The 6,928-nt window shown below is 54.5% G+C and overlaps 1 pseudogene; it reads left to right on the top strand.

Annotated features, from left to right (window-relative positions):
* Positions 1-2,827: 2,827 nt before the first annotated feature.
* Positions 2,828-6,688, top strand: LOC100683025 (annotated as a pseudogene).
* Positions 6,689-6,928: the final 240 nt, after the last annotated feature.

Genomic DNA, 6,928 nt, shown 5'->3' with positions numbered 1-6,928 from the left:
TTTTTTTTTTTGAGGAGGTGAAGGGAAACAATTCAACCAATGACAACACTCAGGCTTCACCCTGGCCCCAAGAGTCTGGCTTCCCTGGTGTGAGGGGTGGAGCGCAGGCTGGGGGTCCAGAGACCTGGGTTCCCACTCCAGCTGTCCCTTGCTTCCCACGCGACCTCACTTATTTAGGCAGTCAACTAACATTGACTGCGTACCTAGCATGTACCAGAAACTGTCCTGAGCACCGAGGCACCTGCCCTCCTCAAGCCGGTGGCCAAGTGGGAGCCTCAGTCTCCCAAACATTACACGGAGACACAATGTGCTGGAACCGACAAAGCAGGTCCTATGTAGCCGACCAAGAGGACACCAGAAGTTAAGAGGTCATCTGTGCTCCTACCGTGGAGTGTGGCCTTGGGCAAGTCACTTCATGTCGCTGCATCTCTGTTTTCTAATCTGGGAAACAGAAATGTTGCAATCTCATACCCAGCAAAAAAAAATATAGATCACCTGTTCTTTATCACCTGAGAACATGCATGAGTCTGAATGCACAAGGTCTGGGCCCACATAAGCCCTTTCTAAGGACCCTCCGCTCCTCTGAGGCTCTACAATCTGACCCTGCACTACTCACGTATCAATCAGCTTTCCTGCCTCAGGACATTTGCACAGGCTGGTGCTTCCACCCAGAGTTACCAGCCCTGTCCCTTTTCTTTGTCTGGATGATCCTTTTTTTTTTTTTTTTTTTTTTTTTTTTTAGAGATTTTATTTATTTATTCATGAGACACAGAGAGAGACAGAGAGAGGCAGAGACACAGGCAGAGGGAGAAGCAGGCTCCACGCAGGGAGCCCAACATGGGACTTGATCCCATGACTCCAGGATTACACCCTGGGCTGAAAGCAGCACTAAACCCACTGAGCCACCAGGCTGCCCTGGATGATCCCTTATAACCTCCTCAGTTAACTTTCCCAGCTCCTACTTTACTCCAGACAGAAACAGCTGCCTCCTTTGTAGGGTATGTGTGTGTGTGCTTAACTGATATTGAAATAAAAGTAAAAATGCCTCTATAAAAATTTTGAACTGTCCATAAAGGTAGGAAATAAAAAGGAAGTTTTATCTCCCACACCCCCACCCCACCCTCAATACCCAAACTAGCCCCTGCTAACATTTTGTGTGTTTGTCCAGGAAAAAAAAATTACATAAGCATAATAGTACTAGCTAATGAGGACTTACCCTGGGCCCAGTCCTGCTCGTGCTTTACGTCTAGCTCCGACTTACAGCCACAGAAACTAACCCAGAGAGGTTAAGTGACTTTCCAAGTCCCACAGTCGGCGAGTGGCAGAGCTGGAACTCACACTCCGGGGGCTGTGCCACAGGCCACACTTTCGACCGCCCTTTTTTATACACACAAATGTGTTCATGCATATATTGCTCTGCTCCTTGCTTTATTTTGCTGAAAATGCACCTCCGAATCTCCCCGTATCAGCACAAAAAGAGCCCCTCCATTCTCTCCCTGGCACGGAAGCACCATCTCTTCCACCCTCGGCCCCTGATGGACAAGTTGGTGGGCTCTAGCAGCGGCTACATACTCAGGCTTGCTCCCAGCTCCATGCACTTTTGCAAATGCGTCTGGGGCACGTGGCCCCGGGACAGCTGGACCAAAGGGCTTTCCAAATGCTGGTAGATGTGGCCACGTCGCCCTGCAGATGGTTGGGCAAGGTAACGCTCTCGCCAAGGCGGTCACGTCCAGGGTGCTGTGTGTCCACTTCTCCTGGCATACCTGAGTGGGGGGTGTTGGTCCATCGGGGTCCCTCCCCAATGTGGGTTCCCTTAGTGAGGGGCGGGGGACAGCGAGGGGGTGAGGGCAGACCTGTGCCAAGCTGTGGTTGCCCAGGATGGTTCTGCAAAACCATTTGGAGTCTGCTTCATTCAACAAATGGTAAGCACTTCTTTGGCACCTACTGTATGCTCTGTTTGGGCTCAGGAAACAGAGACCAGCCAAGGTTCTCAGAGTCGAATGCCTGCAGGGGCCAGGCAGGCCACGTAGAGCAGGGACCTGAGCTAGGTGAAGGCGATGCCAGGGAAGGCCGTGAGCTAGATCTTACAGTTTTTCCAGAAAGCCAGAAACCTGGACTTCCGGGTGAATTTGCCCTGACGCTGAGCAGAACACCTGGCCCTTGAGGATTTCATATTTCTTAAGTGAATAAGGAAAAGAATGAATGATTCTGAAGTTTGTCTTCTTTCTTCTGCAGCTCAGTCTGGAAGAGGGACCCGCCTCTCCAGTAGGACGTGGCAAGGCCCTGGCCTCTCTCTGGACATGTGGGCAGGGCAAGGCCCAAGCTTCCTGCCCTGGGCGTCTCTAGCGGCCACAGCTCCCAGAGCGGGGCCCTCCAGCAACCATCCCCACCCGCCCCGACCCGGGCACATCCCTCCCACCCAAGTAGACATGCTGCAGGGGGCTGCAGGGGGAGCAAGTCTTCCCCGTTTTGCAAGGTAACAATTGGGTTTAAAATCAGCTTTGTTCAGCAAAGCCCTGCCCTGCCTGCCCTGCCCTGCCCATGCTTGACCTCCTGCCTTTCTGAATTCCTGCACCACCAACCCTGCAATGGCACAGAGACTTAAATAAGTGAATTGAAGGAATCAGCCACTGTGTGTTGAGCGGGACAGCCACCCTCTCTCCCATGCTACCTTCAGTACGCTTCAAGAAGGCGGGGATCACAGCTCACTCCAACTGTGTCTCGGCCAGTAAGACTGAGTGGTGGCTGCGTGTTCCTGATCTCAATGTACACGTCATGGGTGATGAAGACCAATGAGGGGACAGTGGTGCCATGGCCAGGGTGGGCGATGGACGGCTTTGCCGACCCTTCCGCAGGAGTCACCACGCCCGGAAGCAGGGGACAGGAGCAAGGTGTGCCCCCCATCCCAAGATCTGCCTCTCTAACAGGCACCCAGAAGCTCTAGGGGCTGAAGTCACAAGACAAGGCAGGAGCTAGACAAGCTGAGGCTGAGAAGAGGTGGGTAGCATTGGGACACATTCCGAAAAAACACCCGGACTGGAAACGGGGGCACGGGGTACCTGGAGCTTGACTTCTACAGGCCTCAGCTTCCCCACCTACGGAGTAAAGGGCGTATCATATACCAGACAAACCGGGACACTGTATGTGTTTCGATTGAACCACTTGAAATTGCTATCAGGTCAAAAATAGTTGGATATTGGCAAATGCCTCTTGATCCAAATTCAGAATAATGATTCCAGGACACTGGGCACAAAGGACTATCCTGAGCAAACGGGGGCACACCGTCAGTCACCCCACAGCTCGTGACCACACTTACTTGTAACACAAAGTCCCTCCCGCCCCCCAGCCCCTCTGTCATTAGGCTGAGGTATAAAGATTAAGTTAATGGCGGGCGGAGAAAATCAGCTTTGTTGGCAAATTGTCTCTGATATTTATTTTGAACATTAAAACGAATCATTCCGACTAAAGAGGGCTGTAGTGCGCGGCCCATTAAAATGCATGCATTATGTATAACTCTCCCGGCTTCACCTCCAAGTATTATCAGCCTAAAAAGCAAACATGGTTTTTAAAGCCCCTTGTTTACGACATCCCGTGACAGCTGATTAATGGCCACAGTTTCCAGATCTGAAAGCTTAGTAACCCAAGCTAGAAAATTCAATCTTATTCTAATATAGGTGTGGGGGGGGGGGGTGCAGGGGGAGCCCAGCCAAATGGGAACAGAGCACAGCTCCTCAAAGGCATCCACGCTGTGGGTTGTAACCACCGCAGCAATATCAGCTGGGCTTTCTCAGGGGAGGGGCGGCACTGGATTCGTTTCCTGGGGCTGCCGCAGCAAATGACCAGCAAATGACCACAAACTGGGTGGCTTAACCCAGAGGAGATGCATCTCCCACAGTTCTGGAAGCCAAAGGTCATAAACCAAGATGATGGCAGGGCCACGCCTGCTCTGAAGTCTCTAGAGGGCACCTCGGCCTCGCCTCTTCCAGCTTCTGGAGGCTCCTAGCATTCCTTGGCTCGTGGCCGCATCCCTCCAGTCTCTGCCTCCGTCTTCACATGGTGGGTTTCTGGGTCATTCTGTCTCTTATGCGGACACTTGTCATTGGATTTAGGGCCCAGTCTGATTCAGAACGGCCCCACCTGGAGACCCTTTACCTTAACTACATCTACAAAGACCCTTATTCCAAAAACGATCACAACCTATGGTTCCAGGCAGACCTCCCTGTCTTTTGTAGCAGGACCCCTTTCAATCTGCTACAGGTCTCGTCCCCCCTCCCCAGGTGCCCCCTCTCTCCTTAGGAAGGTCACAAGACCAACCCGACCTGCAGATCCTACTGGATCCCAGGAAGCTGTGTGATCTGTCCATAGCGATGCTCTCCAACAGCCACCCACCCTCCCGGGGCCCTGAGCTGGGACCCAGCTGCCATGCCCACCCCCTCCTGTGGGTTCCCAACCAGCAGCCAGAGCAGTCCCTCTAAAGAGCCCTGCTGACCCCATCACTCCTCCTCTTGGCCCTCAGAGGCGCCCCCGGGTCAACAGGTCTCCTTGTCATGGTCCGGAAGCCCTGCTGATCTGCCTTCTGATCATCCTGCCAACCTTCCTCACAGGATGCATCCCTTCTGGGTGGGTTTAGATAACACTGTCCCACTTCCAGCTGGAATGATGCACCCCTGAAGATCTCCACCCAATGCCGCCTCCTCTGACAGAGCCAAGTCCCCACAATCACTGCCATGACATCCTGTACTTCTCCTTGGCAGTCAGCACACTTACATTATTTATTAGTGGATCTTCTTACCTTTTCAACACTTCAACATGCAAATGTTGTGATTGGCCTGCCCCAAAGTTCTCCCGTAGCATTTACAAAAACTCCAACCACATTCAGCCCTACATGATGGGTCCCACCTACTGTTTGCCTTCCTTCCCCTGACTCACTGGGCTCCAGCCCTAGCAGCCCCCTTCTGTTCCTCCAGAATGCAATCCCCCGCTTGCCTCAGGACCTTTGCACATATTCTACCTGAGATAAACTTTTTCCAGGCCTTCTTTGATCTGCCCCACTTGCACCAAGCAGGACCCAATTCAAAAGGCACCTGTCAGGTTGCTGTGGCCCATGCAGTGGAGCAGCAGACGCACAAGCTCCTGGAGGAGACCCAGCTGCACATGAATGAGTTGTCCACCTGCTGAGCTCATCAACAACACATGCACCAAAGATGGCATCTCAGCCGGGAAGAACTGGATGTTTAGCAACACCAAGTGCACACCCCCCCAGCCGCCGCCACCCACTGTGAGTGGTTGACGGCCCACCTCTAGAACACATCACGGCTGAAGGCGTGCACTTCGAGCTGTGGCTGCCCCTCACCTGCCTGATGGGTGACATGCTGTGCCCCTGTGTCCTGACACGAGGAAAGTCTCTCCCTCATAGCCAGCACAAGCAGGCCAGGGAGCTGCTGGCCTCCCTGCAGAACATCATGGTGCCCACCTATTGCACCTGCTTCTTGGCTGTGGAGGAGCACAGCCCCTGCAGCTCTGGAACTCTGACGGCGCCATCAGCTGGCAGCCACAGAGCCCAGGCCTGGGGCTCGGCCAGTACCAGGTGATGCTCAGCAACAAGTACTCCCCAGGGGCCCAGCAGTGGCGCTGGCCTGCCAGCAGCAGATCCAGACCCTCAGGACGCAGTACCAGGAATTTGTCAATAACCTTTAAAAAATAATAATAATAAATAACCTGGCCCAGCAGTAGCAGCAACTCCAAATGCCACAAAAGGAAGCCAACGCCAAGGCCATCTGACCACCACCTGCCCCACCTCCGGCCCCCATACGCTCCCGCATCACCCCACCTACCGCCCAGCCTGATGATGGCAAGACTCCCATCCAAATGCCTGGCTCCTCTGAGTGTGGTGCGTCTGGAGCAGCTCTGGATCCTGTCACTGCCAGCCACCCAGGGCTCTGGGCCCCACAATCAGATCCCTCCTAGCAAGCCCCTGTGGTTTGACCAGCCTCGTCCCATTGCCCCTTGGGGCCAACAGCTGCCTCATGAGCAGGCCCCCTATCCATACCATCAGGGTGGACCACTCCACTGCCCACCCTGGAACAACAGCCATGACTGTGGGTGGGGCGAGCAGCGTGAGGACCCTGGCTGGAACGGTCAGTGTGATGCACCCTGGAACAACCAGCCAACTGGCATAGTTAGCTCAAGGGCCCCTGGAACAGCCCACAGGAGCAGCCACCGTGGGGCAGAGGCCAGCACAAGCCACCCCTCCACACGCAGCAGCCACCACCCTTCTGGGGGCCCGTCCCGCCCCCTCAGCGGTCCCTGTAGCCCGATCAGTCGTCACACCCCCACAGCTTCAACCACTTCCCACCCTGCTTCATGCAGGAAGACTTCTCCTTATGGCACCCCTTGGAGCGGCCACCCTATCCTCACCACTGTGACTACCCTGCAGCAGGACCTCCGTGCTGAGATGGGAACCCCACCACCACCACCACCCTGGCCACCTCGTGCCTCATTCCGGGATCAAGGAGCACCCAGGGGAGGGGAGGAGGTTCCAGCACCTCAACCTCAGCCTTCCTCCCTACGGCTTCAGTGGGCAGTCCCCCCACGTGCGGCGACAGGGCCCCTCCACTTACCCACAATGACCCCAGCCTGGTCCCCAGCCAGCGTGCCCTGCTTCCATCTCCCCACTGCGCTGATGGCCCCCCTCAGGGGAAAAAAAAAAAAAAGAGAGAGAGAGAGAAAAAAAGAGACAGCCCCTTTCGAGAGAGCCTTTCCCTTACCCCCCTTTCCAAAACACCCCCAGACAGACCAAAACACCCCCAGACAGACCGATCTCACCCCTCCTTCATTGTTTTCACAGCAATTATTAGCAAAAGTCCTCTCGCTTCCTGTTTCAGGGTTGGTTTTGCTTTCTGATTTAGTCCACGTTCCTCAACTAGGA

This window comes from Canis lupus, chromosome 4, assembly GCF_011100685.1.
Source record: "Canis lupus familiaris isolate Mischka breed German Shepherd chromosome 4, alternate assembly UU_Cfam_GSD_1.0, whole genome shotgun sequence".
Taxonomy (NCBI): domain Eukaryota; kingdom Metazoa; phylum Chordata; class Mammalia; order Carnivora; family Canidae; genus Canis; species Canis lupus.
This window is presented reverse-complemented; position numbering and strand designations above follow the sequence as displayed.